Source organism: Cryptomeria japonica, unplaced genomic scaffold, assembly GCF_030272615.1.
Source record: "Cryptomeria japonica unplaced genomic scaffold, Sugi_1.0 HiC_scaffold_156, whole genome shotgun sequence".
Classification (NCBI taxonomy): domain Eukaryota; kingdom Viridiplantae; phylum Streptophyta; class Pinopsida; order Cupressales; family Cupressaceae; genus Cryptomeria; species Cryptomeria japonica.
Window position 1 is genome coordinate 17,710 of NW_026728978.1, and position 19,791 is coordinate 37,500.

At 60.0% G+C, this 19,791-nt stretch overlaps 1 non-coding gene across 1 annotated transcript; it reads right to left on the reverse strand.

Moving 5' to 3' along the window:
* Nucleotides 1-7,012: 7,012 nt before the first annotated feature.
* LOC131866902 (5S ribosomal RNA) lies at nt 7,013-7,131 on the reverse strand. The gene has a single exon (XR_009365501.1). It is a non-coding gene; the product is annotated as a 5S ribosomal RNA (ribosomal RNA).
* Nucleotides 7,132-19,791: the final 12,660 nt, after the last annotated feature.

Consider the following 19,791-nt stretch of genomic DNA (forward strand, 5'->3'; position numbering starts at 1 on the left):
AGCACACCTTGGCACCCACCCACCCTCGCACCCAACCTCGCACCCAACTTAGCACCTTTGAACCCACATTGGCACTCACCCTGACCCTGGCACCTTGGAACCCACATTGGCACTCACCTTGACCCTGGCACCCACCTTTGCACTCACCTTGGGACCCACCCTGGCTCCCACCTCGGCACCCACCCAGACACCCACCTTGGTTCCTTGGCACCCACCTTGGATCCTTGGCACCCACCCCGACACCCACCTTGGCACGCAACTTGGCTACTTGCCACCCACCTTGGCTCCTTGACGCCCACCCCGACAACCACCCCGTGACCTACCCTGGCTAGGGTTGGTGCACACCCACCCTGGTGCCCACCTTGGCACCCACCCTATGACCCACCTTGGCACGCACCTTAGTACCCACCCCGTTACCCACCCTAGGACCCACCCCGTGACCCACCTTGGCCAGGGTGGGTGCCTTGGTGCGCACAACTTGCCTGGGCTGCACACCAGGGCGGGCTCAAGATGGCACCCGCGTTCCGTTTTTTTCACTATCTTTCAAAACGGAAATTTTAAAATCTCATTTTTTTCTTTTTTTTGCCTTTTCTGGAAATTAGTGAAGGCAGCGCATCAAAGGTGCGCAATGCTGGTGCGAACCCGGGAGCGCTCCGATGTGTGCTCCAAGGTGCGGCGTGCACGAAGTCCGAGCCCGGTTTGCCCCGGGTGCGCACCTCGCGTGCACCTTCGCCGGGGTGAGCACCTTGGCTGGGTTGCGCGCCCTGGTGCGTACCAAGGAGCGCTCTGAAGTGTGCTCCAAGGTGCGGCGTGCACGAAGTCGGAGCCCGGTTTGCCCCGGGTGTGCACCTCGGGTGCGCACCTCGCGTGCACCTTCGCTGCGGTGGGCACCTTGGCTGGGTTGCGCGCCTTGGTGGGCACCATGCAGTGCACGAAGTCGGAGCCCGGTTTGCCCCGGGCGCGCACCTCCGCCAGGGTGGGCACCTTGGTGCGCACAACTTGCCTGGGCTGCGCATCAGGAAGGGCTCAAGATGGCACCCGCGTTCCGTTTTTTTCACTATCTTTCAGAACGGAAATTTTAAAATATCGTTTTTTTTTGCCTTTTCTGGAAATTAGTGAAGGCAGCGCATCAAAGGTGCGCAACGCTGGTGCGAACCTGGGAGCGCTCCGATGTGTGCTCCAAGGTGCGGCGTGCACGAAGTCGGAGCCCGGTTTGCCTCGGGTGCGCCCTGGTGGGCACCATGGTGCGCACCAAGGAGCGCTCCGAAGTGTGCTCCAAGGTGCGGCCTGCACGAAGTCGGAGCCCGGTTTGCCCCGGGTGTGCACCTCGGGTGGGCACCTTGGTGCGCATGCCTTGCCTGGGCTGCGCACCAGGGCGGGCTCAAGATGGCACCCGCGTTCCTTTTTTTTCACTATCTTTCAAAACGGAAATTTTAAAATCTCATTTTTTTTTGCCTTTTTCTGGAAATTAGTGAAGGCAGCGCATCAAAGGTGCGCACCTCGCTGCCCACCACGGTGCGCAACGCCGGTGGGCACCCGGGAGTGCTTCGAAGTGTGCTCCAAGGTGCTGCGTGCACGTTGTCGGAGCCCGGTTTGCCCCGGGTGCGCACCTCGCGTGCACCTTCGTCGGGGTGGGCACCTTGGCTTGGTTTGCCCCGGCTGCGCTCCGAAGCGGGGTTATTGGAGCGCCGCCTCTTTTTTTGTCGGAGCGTTTGGTGGGGTTTCTCGCATTGGCTCTTCCGAGGCCCGGTTGCCACCCTGGCGCGCACGAAGTCGGAAGTAGGGTTAATTGCCCGGGTGCGCACCTTTGCCAGGGTGGCACCTTACCTGGGCTGCGCACCAGGGCGGGCTCAAGATGGCACGCGCGTTCCGTTTTTTTCACTATCTTTCAAAACGGAAATTTTAAAATCTCCTTTTTTTTTTGCCTTTTCTGGAAATTAGTGAAGGCAGCGCATCAAAGGTGCGCACCTCGCTGCCCACCTTGGTGTGCTCTGAGGTGCGCACCCGGGAGCGCTACGAAGTGTGCTCCAAGGTGCGGCGTGCACGTTGTCGGAGCCCGGTTTGCCCCGGGTGCGCACCTCGCCTGCACCTTGGCCGGGGTGGGCACCTTGGCTGGGTTTGCCCAGGGTGCGCTCCGAAGCGGGGTTACTGGAGCGCCCCCTCTTTTTTTGTCAGAGAGTTTGGTGGGGTTTCTCGCATTGGCTCTTCCCAGGCCCGGTTGTTGGGTGCGCTCCCACCCTGGCGCGCGCGAAGTTGGAAGTTGGGTTAATTGCCCGGGCGCGCACCTTCGCCAGGGTGGGCACCTTGGTGCGCAAACCTTGGCTGGGCTGCGCACCAGGGCGGGCTCAAGATGGCACCAGCATTCCCTTTTTCTCACTATCTTTCAAAACGGAAATTTTAAAATCTCGTTTTTTTTTTGCCTTTTATGGAAATTAGTGAAGGCATCGCATCAAAGGTGCGCACCTCGCTGCCCACCTTGGTGTGCTCCGAGGTGCCCACCACGGTGCGCAACGCCGGTGCGAACCCGGGAGCGCCCCGATGTGTGCTCCAAGGTGCGGCGTGCACGAAGTCGGACCCCGGTTTGCCCCGGGTGCGCACCTCGCGTGCACCTTGGTGCGCACACCTTGGCTGGGTTGCGCGGCCTGGTGGGCACCATGGTGCGCACCAAGGAGCGCTCCGAAGTGTGCTCCAAGGTGCGGCGTGCACGAAGTCGGAGCCCGGTTTGCCCCGGGTGCGCACCTTCGCCGCGGTGGGCACCATGGCGTGCACGAAGTCAGAGCCCGGTTTGCCCCGGGTGCGCACCTCGCGTGCACCTTCGCCGGGGTGGGCACCTCGGCTGGGTTGCGCGCCCTGGTGCGCACCAAGGAGCGCTCTGAAGTGTGCTCCAAGGTGCGGCGTGCACGAAGTCGGAGCCCGGTTTGCCCCGGGTGTGCACCTCGCGTGCACCTTCGCTGCGGTGGGCACCTTGGCTGGGTTGCGCGCCTTGGTGGGCACCATGCAGTGCACGAAGTCGGAGCCCGGTTTGCCCCGGGCGCGCACCTCCGCCAGGGTGGGCACCTTGGTGCGCACAACTTGCCTGGGCTGCGCACCAGGAAGGGCTCAAGATGGCACCCGCGTTCCGTTTTTTTCACTATCTTTCAGAACGGAAATTTTAAAATATCGTTTTTTTTTGCCTTTTCTGGAAATTAGTGAAGGCAGCGCATCAAAGGTGCGCAACGCTGGTGCGAACCTGGGAGCGCTCCGATGTGTGCTCCAAGGTGCGGCGTGCACGAAGTCGGACCCCGGTTTGCCCCGGGTGCGCACCTCGCGTGCACCTTGGTGCGCACACCTTGGCTGGGTTGCGCGCCCTGGTGGGCACCATGGTGCGCACCAAGGAGCGCTCCGAAGTGTGCTCCAAGGTGCGGCGTGCACGAAGTCGGAGCCCGGTTTGCCCCGGGTGCGCACCTCGCGTGCACCTTCGCCGCGGTGGGCACCATGGCGTGCACGAAGTCGGAGCCCGGTTTGCCCCGGGTGCGCACCTCGCGTGCACCTTCGCCGGGGTGGGCACCTTAGTGTGCAGACCTTGGCTGGGTTGCGCGCCCTGGTGGGCACCATGGTGCGCACCAAGGAGCGCTCCGAAGTGTGCTCCAAGGTGCGGCCTGCACGAAGTCGGAGCCCGGTTTGCCCCGGGTGTGCACCTCGGGTGGGCACCTTGGTGCGCATGCCTTGCCTGGGCTGCGCACCAGGGCGGGCTCAAGATGGCACCCGCGTTCCTTTTTTTTCACTATCTTTCAAAACGGAAATTTTAAAATCTCATTTTTTTTTGCCTTTTTCTGGAAATTAGTGAAGGCAGCGCATCAAAGGTGCGCACCTCGCTGCCCACCACGGTGCGCAACGCCGGTGGGCACCCGGGAGTGCTTCGAAGTGTGCTCCAAGGTGCTGCGTGCACGTTGTCGGAGCCCGGTTTGCCCCGGGTGCGCACCTCGCGTGCACCTTCGTCGGGGTGGGCACCTTGGCTGGGTTTGCCCCGGCTGCGCTCCGAAGCGGGGTTATTGGAGCGCCGCCTCTTTTTTTGTCGGAGCGTTTGGTGGGGTTTCTCGCATTGGCTCTTCCGAGGCCCGGTTGCCACCCTGGCGCGCACGAAGTCGGAAGTAGGGTTAATTGCCCGGGTGCGCACCTTTGCCAGGGTGGGCACCTTACCTGGGCTGCGCACCAGGGCGGGCTCAAGATGGCACGCGCGTTCCGTTTTTTTCACTATCTTTCAAAACGGAAATTTTAAAATCTCCTTTTTTTTTTGCCTTTTCTGGAAATTAGTGAAGGCAGCGCATCAAAGGTGCGCACCTCGCTGCCCACCTTGGTGTGCTCTGAGGTGCGCACCCGGGAGCGCTACGAAGTGTGCTCCAAGGTGCGGCGTGCACGTTGTCGGAGCCCGGTTTGCCCCGGGTGCGCACCTCGCCTGCACCTTGGCCGGGGTGGGCACCTTGGCTGGGTTTGCCCAGGGTGCGCTCCGAAGCGGGGTTACTGGAGCGCCCCCTCTTTTTTTGTCAGAGCGTTTGGTGGGGTTTCTCGCATTGGCTCTTCCCAGGCCCGGTTGTTGGGTGCGCTCCCACCCTGGCGCGCGCGAAGTTGGAAGTTGGGTTAATTGCCCGGGCGCGCACCTTCGCCAGGGTGGGCACCTTGGTGCGCACACCTTGGCTGGGCTGCGCACCAGGGCGGGCTCAAGATGGCACCAGCATTCCCTTTTTCTCACTATCTTTCAAAACGGAAATTTTAAAATCTCGTTTTTTTTTTGCCTTTTATGGAAATTAGTGAAGGCATCGCATCAAAGGTGCGCACCTCGCTGCCCACCTTGGTGTGCTCCGAGGTGCCCACCACGGTGCGCAACGCCGGTGCGAACCCGGGAGCGCCCCGATGTGTGCTCCAAGGTGCGGCGTGCACGAAGTCGGACCCCGGTTTGCCCCGGGTGCGCACCTCGCGTGCACCTTGGTGCGCACACCTTGGCTGGGTTGCGCGGCCTGGTGGGCACCATGGTGCGCACCAAGGAGCGCTCCGAAGTGTGCTCCAAGGTGCGGCGTGCACGAAGTCGGAGCCCGGTTTGCCCCGGGTACGCACCTCGCGTGCACCTTCGCCGGGGTGGGCACCTCGGCTGGGTTGCGCGCCCTGGTGCGCACCAAGGAGCGCTCCGAAGTGTGCTCCAAGGTGCGGCGTGCACGAAGTCGGAGCCCGGTTTGCCCCGGGTGCGCACCTTCGCCGCGGTGCGCACCATGGCGTGCACGAAGTCGGAGCCCGGTTTGCCCCGGGTGCGCACCTCGCGTGCACCTTCGGCGGGGTTGCGCGCCCTGGTGGGCACCATGGTGCGCACCAAGGAGCGCTCCGAAGTGTGCTCCAAGGTGCGGCGTGCACGAAGTCGGAGCCCGGTTTGCCCCGGGTGCGCACCTCGCGTGCACCTTCGGCGGGGTTGCGCGCCCTGGTGGGCACCATGGTGCGCACCAAGGAGCGCTCCGAAGTGTGCTCCAAGGTGCGGCGTGCACGAAGTCGGAGCCCGGTTTGCCCCGGGTGCGCACCTCGCGTGCACCTTCGCCGCGGTGGGCACCATGGCGTGCACGAAGTCGGAGCCCGGTTTGCCCCGGGTGCGCACCTCGCGTGCACCTTCGCCGGGGTGGGCACCTCGGCTGGGTTGCGCGCCCTGGTGCGCACCAAGGAGCGCTCCGAAGTGTGCTCCAAGGTGCGGCGTGCACGAAGTCGGAGCCCGGTTTGCCCCGGGTGCGCACCTCGCGTGCACCTTCGCCAGGGTGGGCACCTCGGTGCGCACACCTTCTCAATGTTTTCTTGCCTTTTCTGGAAATTGGTGAAGGCAGCGCATCAAAGGTGCGCACCTCGGTGTGCTCCGAGGTGCGAACCCGAGAGCGCTCCGAGGTGCCCACGAAGTCGAAAGTCGGGTTAATTGCATTGTTTTCCCCGGGTGCGCTCCGAGGTGCGCAACATCGGCGCGCACCAAGGAGGGCTCCGAAGTGTGCTCCAAGGTGCGCACGATGGCGTGCACCTCTGGTGCGCACGATTCGGAGCTCGGTTTGACCGGGGTGCGCACACCTTGGCTGGGTTGCGCACCTTTTGTGCGCTCCAAGGTGCGCACGAAGTCGGAGCTCGGTTTGCCCCGGGTGCGCACCTTCGCCAGGGTGCGCACCTTGATGCGCACGCCTTGGCTGGGCTGCGCACCTTGGTGGGCGCCATGGTGCGCACCTTTCGTGCGCTCCAAGGTGCGCACGAAGTCGGAGCTCGGTTTGCCCCGGGTGCGCACCTTGGTGGGCGCCATGGTGCACTCCGAGGTGCCCAAGATTGGTGCGCACCAAGGAGCGCTCCGAAGTGCGCTCCAAGGTGCGCGCGAAGTCGAAAGTTGGGTTAATTGTCCGGTTTGCCTCGGGTGCGCACCTTGCGTGCACCTTCGCCAGGGTGGGCGCCTTGGTGCGCACACCTTGGCTGGGCTGCGCACACCTTGGCACCCGCGTTTCCTTCATTTTAAATTTTTTTTTTTTACAATCTCTCAAGTGGGAAATTCTATAATCTCAACTTTTTTTGCCTTTTCAGGAAACTTTTGAATGGAGCGCATCATTGGTGCGCTCCGAAGTGTGCTCCAAAGCTCTCTCCAGCTGCGTGCACCTGCCCCGGCCGCGCACCCGGCCCCGCCCAGCTTCGCTCACCTGTCCCGGGCGTCTGGTGCGGAACCTTAGAGTAAGAAACATCACCGTGCACCTTGGCCAACGTGCGCGACTCGACCGAGCGCGCACTGGCCGAGGTGCACACCGATTTCACCTGGGTGCACGCGCAGCACCTCGGGCGCACCGGGGTGCGCGCACAACGCCCGGGTTGCACCGTGGCCTGTGTGCTCGGGGCGCCTCGGGTGCGCGCTCGGTGTCGCCCCCGCGCGCGCGGTAGTGCGGGCAGCGCACCCCGGCCCGGCCCGGCCCCGACGAGAACGCAAACGGGCAAAAGGTTTATTCAAATAGCATTGCGACGCCCGGCGAAAAACTAAAAAAGGGTGCAACACCGGGACTTCCCGGGAGGTCACCCATCCCAGTACTACTCCGGCCCAAGCGCGCTTAACTGCGGAGTTCTGATGGGATCCGGTGCACTAACGCTGGTATGATCGCACCCGTTATGAGCTTGTCGCAGTGTGTACTTAGCAAACCGCGACCCACGTGCGAATCCACCCCGGCCACCCACCCCCGTCGAGGTGCACACCCTCCCTCGCGAAGTGCGCCCCGTTCGCCAAGTGTGAGCCCTGCCCGGGTGCGCGCACCTTGCTAGGGCGTCGGGTGTGCACCCGGCCCGGCCTACGTGCGTGCACCTGGAGGGGGCGTCGTGTGCGTGCAGTGTCCCGTCTGCAACGCGGTGCCCACACACCACCTCGGGCGCAACGACCTGCGCTCACATGTGGGCCGAGTGCACCTTGGTGCATGTTCGGGGCGCCTCGGGTGCACGCTCGATCTTGCCCCGGTGCACCAAGGCGCTCGGTTTGCCCCGGGTGCGCACTTGGTGCAAGGTGGGCACCCAAAATAGGGATCAAGCACCAAAACACAAGTTTCGGGATGCAAAATGGGACCCAAGGACCACAAATGCGTTCCAAGACCCATGATGGGTCCACGAGAACAAAAATGTGTTCCGAGACTTAATAAACAAATATTGGGTTTTAGGAGAAGAAACATGCTCTGATGCCCAAAACGAGAATCGACCCCGAAAAGGCCACAGGCCAAAAGTGGGATGCGAGACAAAAAAAAATGGGACCCGAGGACCAAAATTGGGTTCCCAGGTCGAAGACAGGGCAACCGGACAAGAAACGACCTCTAAGGCTCGAAATGAGTCCCGACGACTAAAACTTGACAAGAAGCACCCATCAGGCACCCAACTCGACACCCATGGGATGCCGACCCACCCGGGCTTCCACCTAGCACACCTTGGCACCCACCCACCCTCGCACCCAACCTCGCACCCAACTTAGCACCTTTGAACCCACATTGGCACTCACCCTGACCCTGGCACCTTGGAACCCACATTGGCACTCACCTTGACCCTGGCACCCACCTTTGCACTCACCTTGGGACCCACCCTGGCTCCCACCTCGGCACCCACCCAGACACCCACCTTGGTTCCTTGGCACCCACCTTGGATCCTTGGCACCCACCCCGACACCCACCTTGGCACGCAACTTGGCTACTTGCCACCCACCTTGGCTCCTTGACGCCCACCCCGACAACCACCCCGTGACCTACCCTGGCTAGGGTTGGTGCACACCCACCCTGGTGCCCACCTTGGCACCCACCCTATGACCCACCTTGGCACGCACCTTAGTACCCACCCCGTTACCCACCCTAGGACCCACCCCGTGACCCACCTTGGCCAGGGTGGGTGCACCCACCCTGGTGCCCACCTTGGCACCCACCCATCCTAGCACCCAGCCTGTGACCGGGCTTGGAACCCAACCTTGCACCCGCACCCGTCTTGGCCAGTGTGGGTGCGCACCCATCCTGGCACCCACGTTGTGACACACCCTTTAACCCACGCACCCTAGCACCCACGTTGGCACCCACCTTGGAACCCAACCTAGCAACTTGGCACCCACCCCGTGACCCACCTTGGCATCCACCATAGCAGTCGCCGACTTGGCACCCACCTCGGCACCCACCTTGACACTTGTGGACCCACCTTGCCACTCACCCTAGCATCGACCCATCCTAGCACCCACCCTGGCACCTTTGCACCCTAGCACTCACCCATCCTAGCACCTAACCTGTGACCCACCTTGACACTCACCCTCGCACCCACCTTGGAACCCAACCTAGCACCCACCCACCCTGACACCAACCCTAGCACCTACCCACCCTTGCACCCACCCTGTGACCCATCTTGGCACCCACCCATCCTACCACTCAACCTATCACCCACCTTCTCACCCACCTTGGCATCCACCTTAGCACCCACCCACACTGGCACCTTGGCACCCACCTCGGGCAAGGTGGGTGCACACCCACCCTGGCACCCAATTTAGAACCCACCGAGCATGTTACCCACCTTGGCACCCACATTGCAGCCCACCCTAGTACCCACCCTATGACCCACATTGGCATCCACACCCTAGCACCCAGGCACCTCGACACCCGCCTTGACACCCACCCTAGCACTGAACCTGTGACCCACCTTGGAACTCACCCTAGAACCCACCCACCCTGTGAACCACCTTGGCATCCACCTTAGCACCCACCCACCTTGGCACCCACTCTAGCACTCACCCATCCTAACACCCAACTTGTTACCCACCTTGGCACCCGCCCTCGCGTCCACCTTGAAACCCACCCTAGCACCCACCCACGCAGGAGCCCACCTTGGCACCCAACCTAACACCCACGCATCCTGGCACCCAACTTGTGACCCACCTTGGAACCCACCCTAGTACCCACCTTTGAACCCACTATATCACCAACCCACCTTGGCACCCACCCTATGACCCTCTTTGGAATCCACCCTAGCACGCACCCACCCTGGCACCCACCATGGAGCGCACCCTAGCACCCACCCACCTCGGCACGCACCTCAACACCCACCTTGGTGTGCGCACTGCGCCAACCTCTCAAAGACCCTATGTGGTGCGCTCCAAAGTGTACACCTTTGGTGCGCTCCAAGGTGCGCACCTTTGGTGCACACCGAGGTGCACACCAAAGTGTGCACCGAGGTGAGCACCAAAGTGCACTCCAGGGTGCACACCAAGGCGTGCACCTTTGGTGCGGTCAATGCAAACGAATTCGGAAGTTGGGGTCGATGTCCTAATCGCTGCTGCAGACTACACGTATGAGAATCGGACAAATAGCTTTATATAGGGGAGGTGTTGCGTTTGATGGGTCGACTCCCCTGGTTGTGTGCACTGCACCAACTTCAAAGACCCTGTCTTGTTTAAGAAGTCAAAAGTTGGGGTGGATGTCCTAATCATTGCTGCAGTCTACGCATGTATGAGAATCAGACAAATAGCTTATATAGGGGAGGTGTTGCATTCGGTGGGTTGACTCCCCTGGTTGTGCGCACTGCGCCAACCTCAAAGACCCCGCATAGCAGAAGAAGTCGGAAGTCGGATTTTGGTGAGCACCAAGGCGTGCACCTTTGGTGCGGTCAACGCAGACGAATTCAGAAGTTGGGGTGGATGTCCTAATCGTTGTTGCAGGCTACACATGTATGAGAATCAGACAAATAGCTTATATAGGGGAGGTGTTGGGTTTGATGGGTCAACTCCCTTGGTTGTGCGCATTACGCCAACCTCAAAGACCTTGTTTTCGTTAAGAAGTCAAAAGTTGGGGTCAATGTCCTAATGGCTCCTGCAGGCTACACATGTATGAGAATCGGACAAATAGCTTATATAGGGGAGGTGTTGGGTTTGATGGGTCGACTCCCCTGGTTGTGCGCATTACGTCAACCTCAAAGACCTTGTTTTCGTTAAGAAGTCAAAAGTTGGGGTCGATGTCCTAATTGCTCCTGTAGACTACACATGTATGAGAATCAGACAAATAGCTTATATAGGGGAGGTGTTGGGTTTGATGGGTTGACTCCCCTAGTTGTTCGCATTACACCAACCTCAAAGACCTTGTTTTCGTTTAGAAGCCGAAAGTTGGGGTCGATGTCCTAATTGCTCCTGCAGGCTACGCATGTATGAGAATCAGACAAATAGCTTATATAGGGGAGGTGTTGGGTTTGATGGGTCGACTCCCCTGGTTGTGCGCATTGCGCCAACCTCAAAGACCCTGCATTGCGGATGAAGTCGAAAGTCAGAGTTTGGTGTGCTACAAGGTGTGGTCGAAGGTGCTCACCTAGGTGTGCACCTTTGGAGCACAGGAAAAGTGCCCTCCAAAAGTGCGCACCTTTGGAGTGCACAAAAGTGCCCTCCAAAAGTGCGCACCTTTGGAGCGCAGAAAAGTGCCCTCCAAAAAGTGCCCTCCAAAAGTGCGCACCTTTGGAGCGCAGAAAAGTGCCCTCCAAAAAGTGCCCTCCAAAAGTGCGCACCTTTGGAGCGCAGAAAAGTGCCCTCCAAAAAGTGCCCTCCAAAAGTGCGCACCTTTGGAGCGCAGAAAAGTGCCCTCCAAAAGTGCGCACCTTTGGAGCGCAGAAAAGTGCCCTCCAAAAAGTGCCCTCCAAAAGTGCGCACCTTTGGAGCGCAGAAAAGTGCCCTCCAAAAAGTGCCCTCCAAAAGTGCGCACCTTTGGAGCGCAGAAAAGTGCCCTCCAAAAAGTGCCCTCCAAAAGTGCGCACCTTTGGAGCGCAGAAAAGTGCCCTCCAAAAAGTGCCCTCCAAAAGTGCGCACCTTTGGAGCGCAGAAAAGTGCCCTCCAAAAAGTGCCCTCCAAAAGTGCGCACCTTTGGAGCGCAGAAAAGTGCCCTCCAAAAGTGCGCACCTTTGGAGCGCACAAAAGTGCCCTCCAAAAGTGCGCACTTTTGGTGCGCACCAAGGCGCTGGTTCGGTCGTTGCAGGCGAGTTCGGAAGTTGGGGTCGATGTCCTGAGCGGAGGTGCAAACTACACAGGTGTCGGAATCGGACAAATAGCTTATATAGGGGAGGTGTATGCTTCGATGGGTCGACTCCCCAGGTTGAGCGCACCGCGCCAACCTCAAAGACCCTACGGTATGGATGAAGTCGGAAGTTGGGTCCGATGACCAATTCGATTAGTAGGTATGCTCATGAGGTCGGAATTTGGGTCCGATGACCTGCCATGTGCAGGAAGGCGAATGTTGACACTGTGCGTTGCAAGGTGCACACCAAGGCGCTGGTGCGGTCTTTTTAGTCGAGTTCGGAAGTTGGGGTCGATGTCCTGATCGGAGGTGCAAGCTACACAGGTGTGGGAATCGGACAAATAGCTTATATAGGGGAGGTGTATGCTTCGTTGGGTCGACTCCCCGGGTTGAGCGCACCGCGCCAACCTCAAAGACCCTACGGTATGGATGAAGTCGGAAGTTGGGTCCGATGACCGATTCGATATGTAGGCATACTCGCGAGGTCGGAATTTGGGTCCGATGACCTGCCACGTGCAGGAAGGCGAATGTTGGCACTGTGCGTTGCAAGGTGCGCACCAAGGCGCTGGTTCGGTCGTTGGAGGCGAGTTCGGAAGTTGGGGTCGATGTCTTGATCGGAGGTGCAAACTACACAGGTGTGGGAATCGGACAAATAGCTTATATAGGGGAGGTGTATGCTTCGTTGGGTCGACTCCCCGGGTTGAGCGCACCGCGCCAACCTCAAAGACCCTACGGTATGGATGAAGTCGGAAGTTGGGTCCGATGACCGATTCGATATGTAGGCATACTCGCGAGGTCGGAATTTGGGTCCGATGACCTGCCATGTGCAGGAAGGCGAATGTTGGGACTGTGCGTCGCAAGGTGCGCACCAAGGCGCTGGTGCCGTCGTTGCAGTCGAGTTCGGAAGTTGGGGTCGATGTCCTGGTCAGAGGTGCAAACTACACAGGTGTGGGAATCGGACAAATAGCTTATATAGGGGAGGTGTATGCTTCGATGGGTCGACTCCCTGGGTTGAGCGCACCGCGCCAACCTCAAAGACCCTACAGTATGGATGAAGTCGGAAGTTGGGTCCGATGACCGATTCGATACGTAGGCATATTGGCGAGGTCTGAATTTGTGTCCGATGACCTGCCATGCGCAGGAAGGCGGAATTTGGGTCCGATGACCGAGTTGATGGCGTGCCATGCGCAGAAAGGCGGAATTTGGGTCCGATGACCGAGTTGATGTTGATGGCCCGCCATGCACAGGAAGGCGGAATTTGGGTCCGATGACCGATTTGAAGGCGTGCCATACGCAAAAAGGCGGAGTTTGGGTCCGATGACCGAGTTGATATTGATGGCCCGCCATGCGCAGGAAGGCGGAATTTGGGTCCGATGACCTGACATACGCATGGAGTCCGACTCGGGGGCCGATGTTCGATTCGATGACTTGCATTGTGGGTAAAGTCGGAAGTTGTGGTCTTTGACCCGATTCGATGACCAGACTTCGGCTGCTTGAGAATCGGACAAATAACTTATATAGGGGAGGTAGTGTTCTCGAGCATCCTCCCCCCGTGCCCGTTTATGTCGATTGATGCTGGTGCTCGACTGGTTGGAGCGCTCGGATGCAAAAATCTTGCACCAGGATTTATCGATTGTGATGGACACGGCAAGTCTCCTGATTGCTATGCAGGAGCTCATCGTGAATCTCTATGCGGCCTTGGTATGGACTCGACCTGCGGAATGGTTCGGCAATGGTAGTCGCTCCAACACGTCCTTGCAATGGCCACAGAGGTGATTCGACTAGAGCTCCAGTCTAGCTTTTGGGTTGCTTGGCGGACTGGTATAGCCGCGATCGAGTTCCGGCCATGAACGTTTTAGATAGCTCTTGGGCTTTCTGGGACGGAAGTCGGAAGTTTGGGCTGTTGTCCGATTTGATGACCATTCTTCGGATGTGTGAGAATCGGACAAATAACTTATATAGGGGACTGTGTTGTCTCACGCAGCCCCCTCCGTGCCCCTCTATCTCGACCGATGTTGGTGCTTGAAAGGGTTGGGATCGCTCGGATTTATAAACGTGCACCACCATTTGTCGAGTGTGAGGGACGCGGCAGGTCTCCTAAATGCTATGCGGGCGCTCTCTGAGAATCTCTATCCGGCCTCGACACAGACTAGTCTTGCTGAATGGTTTGGCACTGGTAGTCGATCCAACACGTCGTTGTTGTGGCCGCCTAGGCGATTCGATTCGAGCCCCCGTCTAGCTTTTGGGTTGCTTGGCGGATTTTGCCCTATCCGCAAGTGAGCTCGGTCCCTAAACGTTCGAGAAACCCGATTGCTATGCGCCGACTCTCTTTCTTGCGAGCCTCCATCTAGCTTTTGGGTCTCTACGGAACGGAAGTCGGAATCTGGGACCGTTGTTTGATTCGACGAGGCAGACTACGGTTGTGCGAGAATCGGACAAATAACTTATATAGGGGAGGTGTTGACTGGAGCATTCTCCCCCGTGCCCCTCTAACTCGACCAATGCTGGCGCTCGAACGGTGGTAGCGCTCGGATTTTCATTGAGCGCCAGCATTGGTCGATTTAGAGGGGCATGCGAGATTCCCGAATGCTATGCGAGGGCTCTAACGGAAATGTCTATTGGTTTCGGTATGGATGCAATTGCGAGTGGTTCGGCAAAGGTAGTCGTTCCGATGCGTCCATGTCGTGGCCAAATCGATAATTCGATTTGAGCCCTCGTATAGCATTTGGGTCTCTCGATGTGATTCCGCATTCCAGTCCCTTTGGGCACTGCTTGAGCCGCATCCCAGGGGGTTCCCTTCCCAATAATCTGCCTCGCAACCCGATTGCTATGCGGTGAGGCTCCTCGGCCGCCTCGGAACTATCTGTGTATCAGACGCATCGCGGGATAAGGGGTTGGCAACGGTAGTCGCCCCAAGCGCGTCCGATGCTTGGACCATTCCGAGGCGGCCCTGAAGCCTCTTCCGTCTAGCCGTTGGGTCCTTCTCGCCGCATCCCTCGCCTCGCACCCCGATTGCTATGCGGTGAGGCTCCTCGGCCGCCTCGGAACTATCTGTGTATCGGACGCGTCGCGGGATAAGGGGTTGTCACTGGTAGTCGCCCCAAGCGCGTCCGATGCTTGGACCATTCCGAGGCGGCCCTGAAGCCTCTTCCGTCTAGCCGTTGGGTCCTTCTCGCCGCATCCCTCGCCTCGCACCCCGATTGCTATGCGGTGAGGCTCCTCGGCCGCCTCGGAACTATCTGTGTATCGGACGCGTCGCGGGATAAGGGGTTGTCATTGGTAGTCGCCCCAAGCGCGTCCGATGCTTGGACCATTCCGAGGCGGCCCTGAAGCCTCTTCCGTCTAGCCGTTGGGTCCTTCTCGCCGCATCCCTCGCCTCGCACCCCGATTGCTATGCGGTGAGGCTCCTCGGCCGCCTCGGAACTATCTGTGTATCGGACGCATCGCGGGATAAGGGGTTGTCACTGGTAGTCGCCCCAAGCGCGTCCGATGCTTGGACCATTCCGAGGCGGCCCTGAAGCCTCTTCCGTCTAGCCGTTGGGTCCTTCTCGCCGCATCCCTCGCCTCGCACCCCGATTGCTATGCGGTGAGGCTCCTCGGCCGCCTCGGAACTATCTGTGTATCGGACGCGTCGCGGGATAAGGGGTTGTCACTGGTAGTCACCCCAAGCGCGTTCGATGCTTGGACCATTCCGAGGCGGCCCTGAAGCCTCTTCCGTCTAGCCGTTGGGTCCTTCTCGCCGCATCCCTCGCCTCGCACCCCGATTGCTATGCGGTGAGGCTCCTCGGCCACCTTGGAACTATCTGTGTATCGGACGCGTCGCGGGATAAGGGGTTGTCACTGGTAGTCGCCCCAAGCGCGTCCGATGCTTAGACCATTCCGAGGCGGACCCGAAGCCTCTTCCGTCTAGCCGTTGGGTCCTTCTCGCCGCATCCTTCGCCTCGCACCCCGATTGCTATGCGGTGAGGCTCCTCGGCCGCCTCGGAACTATCTGTGTATCGGACGCGTCGCGGGATAAGGGGTTGTCACTGGTAGTCGCCCCAAGCGCGTCCGATGCTTGGACCATTCCGAGGCGGACCCGAAGCCTCTTCCGTCTAGCCGTTGGGTCCTTCTCGCCGCATCCCTCGCCTCGCACCCCGATTGCTATGCGGTGAGGCTCCTCGGCCGCCTTGGAACTATCTGTGTATCGGACGCGTCGCGGGATAAGGGGTTGTCACTGGTAGTCGCCCCAAGCGCGTCCGATGCTTGGACCATTCTGAGGCGGACCCGAAGCCTCTTCCGTCTAGCCGTTGGGTCCTTCTCGCCGCATCCCTCGCCTCGCACCCCGATTGCTATGCGGTGAGGCTCCTCGGCCGCCTTGGAACTATCTGTGTATCGGACGCGTCGCGGGATAAGGGGTTGTCACTGGTAGTCGCCCCAAGCGCGTCCGATGCTTGGACCATTCCGAGGCGGACCCGAAGCCTCTTCCGTCTAGCCGTTGGGTCCTTCTCGCCGCATCCCTCGCCTCGCACCCCGATTGCTATGCGGTGAGGCTCCTCGGCCGCCTTGGAACTATCTGTGTATCGGACGCGTCGCGGGATAAGGGGTTGTCACTGGTAGTCGCCCCAAGCGCGTCCGATGCTTGGACCATTCCGAGGCGGCCCCGAAGCCTCTTCCGTGTAGCCGTTGGGTCCTTCTCGCCGCATCCCTCGCCTCGCACCCCGATTGCTATGCGGTGAGGCTCCTCGGCCGCCTTGGAACTATCTGTGTATCGGACGCGTCGCGGGATAAGGGGTTGTCACTGGTAGTCGCCCCAAGCGCGTCCGATGCTTGGACCATTCCGAGGTGGCCCCGAAGCCTCTTCCGTGTAGCCGTTGGGTCCTTCTCGCCGCATCCCTCGCCTCGCACCCCGATTGCTATGCGGTGAGGCTCCTCGGCCGCCTTGGAACTATCTGTGTATCGGACGCGTCGCGGGATAAGGGGTTGTCACTGGTAGTCGCCCCAAGCGCGTCCGATGCTTGGACCATTCCGAGGCGGACCTGAAGCCTCTTCCCTCTAGCCGTTGGGGCTTTCTCGCCGCATCCCTCGCCTCGCACCCTGATTGCTATGCTGTGAGGCTCCTCGGCCGCCTTGGAACTATCTGTGTATCGGACGCATCGCGGGATAAGGGGTTGGCAGTGGTAGTCGCCCCAAGCGCATCCGATGCTTGGACCATTCCGAGGCGGCCCTGCAGCCTCTTCCGTCTAGCCGTTGGGGCCATCTCGCCGCATCCCCCACCTCGCACCACGATTGCTATGCGGTGAGGCTCCTTGGCCGCCTCGGAACTATCTGTGTATCGGACGCATCGCGGGATAAGGGGTTGTCACTGGTAGTCGCCCCAAGCGCGTCCGATGCTTGGACTATTCCGAGGCGGCCCTGCAGCCTCTTCCGTCTAGCCGTTGGGGCCATCTCGCTGCATCCCCCACCTCCTCGGCCGCCTCGGAACTATCTGTGTATCGAACGCATCGCGGGATAAGGGGTTGGCAGTGGTAGTCGCCCCAAGCGCGTCCGATGCTTGGACTATTCCGAGGCAGCCCTGCAGCCTCTTCCGTCTAGCCTTTGGGGCCATCTCGCCGCATCCCTCGCCTCGCACCCCGATTGCTATGCGGTGAGGCTCCTCGGCCGCCTGGGAACTATCTTCGTATCGGACGCATCGCGGGATAAGGGGTTGTCACTGGTAGTCGCCCCAAGCGCGTCCGATGCTTGGACTATTCCGAGGCGGCCCTGTGGCCTCTTCCGTCTAGCCGTTGGGGCCATCTCGCCGCATCCCCCACCTCGCACCCCGATTGCTATGCGGTGAGGCTCTTCGGCCGCCTTGGAACTATCTTCGTATCGGACGCATTGCGGGATAAGGGGTTGTCACTGGTAGTGGCCCCAAGCGCGTCCGATGCTTGGACTATTCCGAGGCGGCCCTGCAGCCTCTTCCGTCTAGCCGTTGGGGCCATCTCGCCGCATCCCCCACCTCGCACCCCGATTGCTATGCGGTGAGGCTCCTCGGCCGCCTTGGAACTATCTTCGTATCGGACGCATCGCGGGATAAGGGGTTGTCACTGGTAGTCGCCCCAAGCGCGTCCGATGCTTGGACTATTCCGACGCGGCCCTGTGGCCTCTTCCGTCTAGCCGTTGGGGCCATCTCGCCGCATCCCCCACCTCGCACCCCGATTGCTATGCGGTGAGGCTCCTCGGCCGCCTTGGAACCATCTTCGTATCGGACGCATCGCGGGATAGGGGGCTGTCACTGGTAGTCGCCCCAAGCGTGTCCGATGCTTGGACCATTCCTAGGCGGCCCTGAAGCCTCTTCCGTCTAGCCGTTGGGGCCTTCCCGCCCCATCCCTCGCCTCGCACCCCCGATTGCTATGCGGTGAGGCTCCTCGGCCGCCTTGGAACCATCTGTGTATCGGACGCATCGCGGGATAAGGGGTTGGCACTGGCAGTCGCCCCAAGCGCGTCCGATGCTTGGACCATTCCGAGGTGGCCCTGAAGCCTCTTCCGTCTAGCCGTTGGGGCCTTCCCGCCCCATCCCTCGCCTCGCACCCCGATTGATATGCGGTGAGGCTCCTCGGCTGCCTTGGAACTATCTGTGTATCGGACGCATCGCGGGATAAGGGGTTGGCACTGGTAGTCGTCCCAATCGCATCCGATGCTTGGACCATTCCAAGGCGGCCCTGCAGCCTCTTCCGTTTAGCCGTCGGGGCCTTCCCGCCGCATCCCTCGCCTCGCATCCCGATTCCTATGCGGTGAGTCTTCTCGGCCGCCGCGGAACTATACCTGTTATTGCTACTGCATCCTTCGGCTGGTAACCTCCTCTGCCGCCTTGGAACGTTCTCTTTGTCGGACGCGTCGCGGGATAAGGGGTTGGCACTGGTAGTCGCCCCAAGCGCGCCCGATGCATAGACCGCTCCGAGTCGACCTTGCTTTCAGCCTCTCACATGCATAGACCTCTCTGAGTCGACCCTGCAGCCTCTCACGTTTAGCCTTTGGAATCTCGCCTCACAACATGATTGCTATCCTTGATGCATCCCTTGCCTCGAGCCCTGATTGCTTTCTTGGCTGCATCCCTCCTCTCCTCACAGCCCGGTTGTCATCACTGCTTCATCCGTCGCTTCATGCATTCTGGCTGCTGGGCCCTTCCCACCGCACACCTCGATTGCTATCTCTTCTGCATCACACACCCCGATTGCTATCTCTGCTACATCCCTCGGCTCTCACTTCTGCATCCTTCGCCTCACACCTCGATTGCTATCAATGCTGCATCCGTAACCTCACACCCCGATTGCTATGCGGGGAGGCTCCTTGGCCGCCTTGGAAATTTCTGTGTGTCGGACGCACCGCGGGATAAGGGGTTGGCACTGGTAGTCGCCCCAAGTGCGCCCGATTCTTAGACCGCTTCGAGGTGACCTCGTAGCCTCTTTCGTCCAGGCTTCCTGCCTTCAACGCCCTTTTTACACCTCGATTGCTATGCGCGGGCTCGTTGGCGTCTATCACCTCTCTGCGAAGAGTGGCACGATGATTGTTGGGGTAAATCGTAGCAGTCCGATCTCTGGCCTTGGGCCATTGTGAGGGCTGATCGATTTCCTGTGCGCATCTCGTGTTCGCCCAGTAACAGACTCGACGACTTGTAATCGGTCTTGTTCCCGATTGTTCCTGGAGGTAGTCTTCGGAACTCTTGGATTTGACCTGTCACTCGAACTGTCCTCTTCCGAGGATGCTTGTGTGTGTGTGCTTGTGCCATTTCCTTGGCGGTATTAACGAGATATTAAAGAGCGGAGTGAGCGCCTCGCCCAGCTATGTTTGGGGCTCTCACTCCCTTACCCGGTGTGCGACCGCTTTGCACGTAGGTTGCGGAGCATCGCGACTCTTTCGATGTTTGGCGGTTGTCTTCCGGTGATGCGTTGGTCCCGAAGTGCACGTTACTAGCATTTCTGCCATTGTTCTCGATCTTTGGCACGTTCCTTCGTTGCAATTGGATATATATCTCCGTTTATACGCGCAGGCTTCTCCCGCCTATTCAGCGCTGTCCCACTCTCAGCACTCTCGTGGTCTCCTTGGCTTCTCTCTCCCGTGAGCGAGCTCTCTTCTCGAGTCTTTTCCATGTCCCATGGAGGTTGCCTTGCGAAATTCGGGCACACAAACGTGACCGGATAAGAGCGGAATTGCCTATGAGGAGAAGCTCACCTTAGGGAGCAGCAATGCCGAGTGTTTCGACAGAGGGTAGAGGGGGCGTTGTTTGGGCGGTTGCACAAAAGAGTGC